Source organism: Lissotriton helveticus, chromosome 2_1 (genome assembly GCF_964261635.1).
Source record: "Lissotriton helveticus chromosome 2_1, aLisHel1.1, whole genome shotgun sequence".
Lineage (NCBI taxonomy): Eukaryota > Metazoa > Chordata > Amphibia > Caudata > Salamandridae > Lissotriton > Lissotriton helveticus.
The window spans coordinates 308822457-308830323 of NC_136059.1; the positions used below are offsets into that span (position 1 = coordinate 308822457).

Genomic DNA, 7867 nt, shown 5'->3' on the forward strand with positions numbered 1-7867 from the left:
CCAGCGGTCGGAACACAACCCCTTTCAGCAGGCTAAATAGTTCTGTTAAATGACAACAGAAGGGACAGGCAACAAGAACCATTAGTCAAAGAGGGGAGGGCTAGTTCTTCTCTACCGGGTTACATTGGGGCGCTACCGGAACTGATCGAATTGGTAGTCTACAGTGTTTCTGGATGTTTCAGACTGAAGCTGGGGTTAGCATGAGAGCAGCACCATTTCGTAGATCCGTCGTGGCCATTCCGCAACCAATCATGGCAGCCGCTCTTTATCGTTATTTTGGGCGGGGTGGGTGGCGGAGCCGAGCTGTTTTGCAGCCATCATTGTGTGGAGTTCAGTTCATTTCACTAGTTTTGTATTTGTCATGAGGGGTTGTTCCTAATGTTTCTATTTTAGCGAGGTCAAAAAGAGATCCCATTAGTGGCCTACTGATTTTGCTCGATTCCTTTTCTTTTTTTTTTACACGATTTTTCGTTATCTGCAAAGACTAAACAGAGTATTGCGACTCTGTGTTTGTTTGTAAATAGAGAATGAACCAAAGAGAACCAATTCTAAAACAGTAAATACTTGGATAACAATCAATCAAATGGAGAGAGAAGCAGGCACGACGTATTACAACGGGGGCAAAGGCCTGCGTTAACTACCCTTCACTATGTGCAAAGAGAGAGTACTCCTAATAGAAATGAGGGGGGGGGCACCATTCAAAGCAGATCAGTGTGCATAAACACGAAAATGTTTTCACTTACCACGTACTTGACATTCGACAGCTTATGATATTTGCTATTAAAAAACCATTGAAATTCACTGAAAAAACCATAGGTTATAGACCATATATAGTTAGGAATTAGCATTTACAAAACCTTGAAAATTCACTGAAAAAACCATAGGTTATAGACCATATATAGTTAGGAATTAGCATTTAAAAAACCTTATTTTACTCACACAAAACCATTGAAATTCCATATATAGTTAGTTGCACTAACTATATATCGCGCACCCGCAATCCACTGGTGATGATGTCACATATTACATCATTCATGACATGGTCAGTGACATCACTGATGACATCACTGATGACATCTCAAATGACATCACTGATGACATCACTGATGACATCTCATTTGACATCAATGACCACATCACTGATGATATCATTCATGTGACAATACAATGCATCTCCTCACATTTTAATATAACCTCTGTTTCACCCAGTGTTAAATACAGAGTATAATTTTTGAAACCATTGACACACCAATACTAGTTACTACATATGTACTCACTGATTCCTACGTCTACACACACATTCACTCATTCACCCATACAATCATTCATACATACAATCACTCATCTTTACAACACTATCATATGCACTCATACACCTATACAGACACTCACACTCTGCCACTCATCCATGGAGTTACTCACACACCTAGTCAGTCCTGTAAAGAATCAATCACACTTCCATTTTCTTGTCTATACAGTTAAACATAGAGCACCTTACATTTTCAAACATATACTAACACATACTTACCTTGTTATACAATCATTGATATAAGTACACATTGATCTGCACAGAGTCACACACCTCCCAGCCAGCCACACACACACTCAGTCTCCCATACAAATACTTGGACAATCAATCAGTAACCCATATAGTTAATCATATAGCTACTGATCAACACATGCAGCAGTTTACAGAACAACAGACATAATGATGCACAAATTAAGACACTTTAGTCACTAACCCATGCACTCAGTGAGACACATTTAATCACTCACTCATACATTCAGTCATGCACCTACTAAATCCTTTGTCCAGACACTTATAGTACCACTCATTCTTCAATATGTAAGACACATTTTAACTTTACAGAAACACACAGTCACTGGATGATGTCATCAGTGATGTCATCAGTGATGTCATTTGAGATGTCATCAGTGATGTCACTGACCATGTCATGAATGATGTAATATGTGACATCATCAGTAGTGGATTGCGGGTGCGCGATATATAGTTAGTGCAACTAACTATATATGGAATTTCAATGGTTTTGTGTAAGTAAAATAAGGTTTTTTAAATGCTAATTCCTAACTATATATGGTCTATAACCTATGGTTTTTTCAGTGAATTTTCAAGGTTTTGTAAATGCTAATTCCTAACTATATATGGTCTATAACCTATGGTTTTTTCAGTGAATATATATATATATATATATATACACATATATACACACCAGTTCCGGTTTGGTGAAGAGCTGTCGAAGGGCGGTCTGGTCGGGGTTACCGGATAATCCAAAATCTGTCCAAAGCAACTCCTCTTCGTAATGATTTTTGATTTTGTTTGGGTTTGGACACTGTGCCCACTGGGGCTACAACTCGAATTTGTGGTAAATTAAGGACTGCGCTAGCCCACTTGGGCATGGAACTGTGTATGAAGTTTATTGACAGCGGTCTTTGACAGCAATAACTCACATACATTTTTTTTCGGCCAATATATGTCAGCCTGGTTTATAATTTTTATCATGGGGGCATCAATCTGTGATTTCCATGAATATTGACATATTAATGTTATATGTTTAATGTCCTATACTCTGCTATGGTTATTTTGAGTTTGATAATTGTATTGACGTTATGACGAAAAATGAATTGGATTAACCAGTAACTCACTGTTTATGTTATATCGAAAGCAATTTTAGAATACCATAGTTTTTCAGCAATAAGATTGAGTAATGTAGCAGCTATGCATTTAAATACATGATCGGTTGAAACCATGCACGACATTGCAAAATGGCCACCACATTCAGTATTTTAAAGTGCACTTTGATGATTGAATGTCTGACTGTGAAGAAGGAGAAATTCGAAACGCATCGTTTGGGGGTGATTCGTCAAGTGGGGGCCGAGATAAAAGGTGGGTCCCAAAAGGTGTTTTTCCCATGCAATTTTCCATAGGGACTTTTAGCCAGGGCTACAGCCCGAACGGCTGAACGGAATTACACCACATTTGGCAGAGAGGTAGAGTTCGATTCGCAGATTGTGATTTTTGTTAAATGATGTAAATCCGTTCAGTAGTTCCTGAGAAAATCAAAAGTAAAATCATAGCGATATCTAGGCACAGATTTCAGAAGTCTGTACAGTAAGCGTACCTGCCCGAGCACGAGCTGCATGCTGATTGGCTGTCAACTGTCTGTCAACACTCCAAACCAGGTAGTGTTGGCAGCCATCTTGTGCCTCGGCAGAACCGAGGCACAAGAAAACAGAAAAAGAAACGTGAAAATCACGAAAAGGGGACAGGGTAGAAACACCCTGACCCCCTAGGCCTGCTTAGGCGGTCCCACAGAAAAAAATTAAGGCACCACTCTGTAAACGCGCCCCCTAGCGCATTTGCAGACGGGGATATATTTCCCCTTGAATACTGGGGGTCCCTGGGGCCAAGTAGCCCACCAGGAACCTCCAGTATATGCCACGGGGCTGCCTTGCAGAGACGTGTAACGAGGCCACGCCCCTTTTTACACCTCTCTGCAATGCAGCCCCCTGGCGCGTTTGCAGAGGGGGAACTAATTCCCCTTGCATACTGGTGGTCCCTGGGGGGCAACTAGCCCACCAGGAACCTCCAGTATGCACCAGGGGGCTGCGTTGCAGAGAGGTGTAATGAGGCCACCCCCATTTTTTATTCAAATAGTGAATCATAAAAGCTGCACAATATAACAATATCAAAATTTAAAAATCAGTAAAAAAAAGAAGAATAAAATGCAGGCTAAGAAACCATGAATAAAAACCTGCGTCCTCCTCATAATTAATAAAGTTTCTACAGCTTAGTGGTGGTATAATTAGCTACAGTAATTCCGTACTGAAACCAAAGCAGATTCTGTGCTCGGCAATGAACAGTCTGAAACATAACTGCATGTGACCGAGTAGGAAGCATGCTACTACCCATTGTGCAAGCTCGATAGATACGTACTGCTCTAAATGTGTTGCAGGATCGGAGCTAGAGATGGACGTGAGAGAGTCTGGAGATGGCTTTGAGTGGTGGCTTCACCTGTGCACTACTGAACTAGCAGCCCATCCCGAAGTTGTCCGGGGATGAAATGTTATGTGTGTAATGTTTGTAATGGTAAATTGTACATTATTGTAAAATTTCACGGTATACAACATTTTTTGTCTCATTTGAATGTGGGCGTAGAATAAATTTATTTTGAACATTGCCGGACCTAGAGAGTGCTACATATAACTGTCCATGAGTGAAGCAGTCTTCTCTTATGTCTACGCCTATGACTTTGTATGTTTGACCTTGAGATTTGTTAATGGTAGAAGCAAAAGCAATGTTAATAGGGAACTGCAAGCGTTAAAATTGAAATGGTAGATCAGTAGGGATCATGGGGATGCGAGGAATGTGAGCTAACTGCCCTGCTGCAGGGCCAGAGAGAATAGTCGCTTTAATTACATATTGCAAAAGATTTGTAACTTGTAGGCGTGTCCCATTGCATAGATTGGGCGGATGTAAGTTCCGTAATAACATAATAGGAATGCCAACTTTTATTTGTAGTAAATGAGGCAAAAGTCTGGAAGGGTTAAGTGAGTTCAGGAATTCTTGAGGATAATGTACGGTGTCTTGAGTATCTAATACTGTATCAATGGATTTATAGACTTTATCCTCACCTGGGATTGGTAGTAGTATGTGCTCATTAATATGGTTTACAGTGGTGTTTCTGGGTGCAACTAGAGCTCTTTCGCAAATCCATTTGTAGTGTTTAGTAAGAATATGTTCAATGTCAGGGTATACTTGATGTATGAGTTCATCTAAGTTCTAGACAGGCATACCTAAGTTTTCAATCTTAATATTGCCAATTACTGTTAGGTAGTTCTCCATTACCAACTTGTAGTAAAAGATCTGCAAAGTGAGTATCTCCGCCTCCCAAATGTGTCCTCATGTTAGTGCGTAAGGTGAGAGTTTGTACTGAGTCCCAGAGGTGTGATGCCTTTAAACATGCTTTTAGTATATCAGCACGTGTTCCTCTTGGAACCACAGGAAGAGTTTGTTTGAAGTCACCAGCAATCACAAAAGTAACACCACCCATTATTAGAGTTGAACTTCTAATATCTTTTAGAGTTGTGTTCACGGCGTCTATATGTGCTCGGTGTGTCATAGTACATTCGTCCCACATGATAAGAGACACCCTTTGAAGCAGCATGCCTAAAGGGCCGTTTTTGCGTACAGAGCATGTAGAATCTTTTTCAAGTGAAACACTTAAAGGTAGTTTAAAAGTAGAATGTGCAGTTTTCCCTCCAGTAAGCAAAGTAGCTGCTATTCCTGACGATGCAACAGCAAGAGCCAATAGTCCTAAAGAGCGTATTTTAGCTAGTACAAGGTTGATTAAGTAAGTTTTGCCAGTTCCTCCTGGTGCGTCTAAGAAGAATAGTTTTCCTTGTTTTGTTTCTACAGTTTGAACAATGGTGTTGTAGGCGACTGTTTGATCAGGAACTAAGTTTGGCAAATGTTGCGCAACGTATTCATGTAGGTTGTGTATTGAGTCTCCGATTTCTGTGTGTTTGTATGGTCTATGGATTGTCCTGTCTGTTGCCGGAAGTTTGAAATCTGTTAGTGATTTCTCACTTAGTACATAGAGCGAGTCTTCGATTTCTATTAGTCCCTGGTTAAAAATGTCATTAGTAATTGGCATTAAGTTATCATGTGTTTGTTTACGCTTAGTGTGTAGTATATCTTCACATAAATTATGTTTGTATTCGTCCCATAAAGCCATAGGATCAGATGGGTTACAAAACAACAGAATAGTAACAAACAACTGACGTAGCTTTTATGGAGAATCGGAAAGTGCAGCATCACCTAATGTATGTTTCAATGTTCGTTGTCTTCAATGAGTCCGAGTATTTTACACACTGCCTGATAGGTAGGCATTAATTGTTCATTAACGGTTAAAAGACTGTTAAACCCGGTAGGTCCACGAACATGTTGTAAAAGAATGTGTAAGTGGAGGCACTCTGATTGGTATGGGTGAATAGTGTACATTCTACCAAGAGATGAGTCTTTCTTTACCCCTGGGTGTCCTAATACCTCCTGGCCACGTTTCCTACGTATAAACGTTGAATTAGACCACATATAGTATTGCGGTACTTCTTGGTATAGCAAGGTTTTAGCAAAAGTGTCAGTGTCACACAATTTGAAGAATGCAGTAAGTGTTGTGGGTGTTGGGTTTTGTGCTATGTGTTTCATGTTTTTTTCATGGAAGTATACTCTTTGTCCATTTGGTAGATGAACAGCTAGATATGTGACAGTGGGATGCCTTTCATGAATGTGAAACTCTAGAATGCGCCACACTGCCTCCGATGTGCTAATATACCGTCCATTTAGATATGTTTCGATCTCATTTTGGTTGTTTTCAATAGTAGCAGTTGCTTGATCTGATCCTTTGTTAATATATTTGCAAATATATTTTATAGCTTTAACTGATTGGCAGTATTCAATATTAATGTGAGCATTAAAAGTGCGAGATAGTACAGGTGAATATGGAACCACCCACTCATTATTGACAGTCACTTCTTGTCCTCTAACAGTCATTGTGACTGTATGTCCACCATGTTCGGGGCTCCTCCTACAGTAAATTGGATAACCATTTACACCAGTTTCCGTTTCATTACTGAGAGGGCGGGGGTATTTCTTCGTACAAATCCCGTTTTTCATACATGGTGAAAGAATGTTGTGTTCACCACATGGCCCATGTAACATGTTTTTTTTTACGATTATAAAGAGTTGTTGATCATTGATAGGATCAGGCAGCTCAGCGGATATAATGAGATCAACCTCGTCTGGCTGGATTTTAGGTTCAAGCCACAATAAGATGTGTACGTGAGGCAGTCCTCTTTTTTGCCATTCTATAGTAAATATGTAAGCTTTAGCAGATCCAAAGATAGCTTTTTGTGTTATAATTTTCATTAGTGCTTTCACCTTTAAATTGAAAACACGTGCAACAATGTCATGTCTATCGCATGATCTTTGTTTTGGAAATAATTGCGCTTTAATTTCTGGCCATTCAGGATTGCATGTGAAAGTGATGAACAAATCTGGTCTTCCATACTACCTGACGTATGTCATAGCATCTTGTGTTTTTTCGTACATGTACCTTGGTGATCCTGTGAAGGTAGCGGGTAAAATAATGTGTTGTCCAATATCTAAAGCATGAATCTTGATTAAGGGCATCTTTTAAATTGATGTAGTTGTCTGCACGTAGTTGGGTTTGATTACGCCGGATAAAGTCGAGTCTTTCCGTGATAATCTTTGCCATCATATCCACAATGTATTGATTAAAGAGATTGCGGAACCAATGCAAGGTTTGAAACTTGTGGCTCTAACCATAAGAGTAAAGGCATAGTTTTGTTAGTAACAGAGTGCGCTTGTAGTATATTGAGACAATAACCATCTTCCCCTCTACTGAATAGAATGGGGTATTGTAAAGGATCATATGATCTATGCAATTCAGACACTTTACGTAATTGTCCGTCTCGGGTATGTAAGACAATGTCTCGTGGGCCTTTGTTTTCGTTGACTAAAAGAACTGCAACCTCATCCGTTGTTGGTGCATTATATCTTCTAGGATGTGTATCTGCAGAACTTTGATCTGCGTGTATAATAATTTTAAAGTCTTCTTCATGTAAATTCATCTCATAGATGTAATTTGGAATAGAGTATTGTAAGGGTGTGTGTTTGTTAAGAAATGTTTTGAAAGTGGGTGAGTGCCATCAAGTAGTTGTCTAATCAGTATAGGTGGATCTTTAATGTTGTTGAGAACTACCTTTCCTGAGGAGCGGCAAAGGCCTTGAGGTTCATCTTTCCATTTAAGTGCGTAGCACTTGTTAC

The 7867-nt window shown here is 39.7% G+C and overlaps 1 pseudogene; it reads right to left on the reverse strand.

Moving 5' to 3' along the window:
* Positions 1-5851: 5851 nt before the first annotated feature.
* On the reverse strand, positions 5852-7210 carry LOC144820110 (uncharacterized; annotated as a pseudogene).
* Positions 7211-7867: the final 657 nt, after the last annotated feature.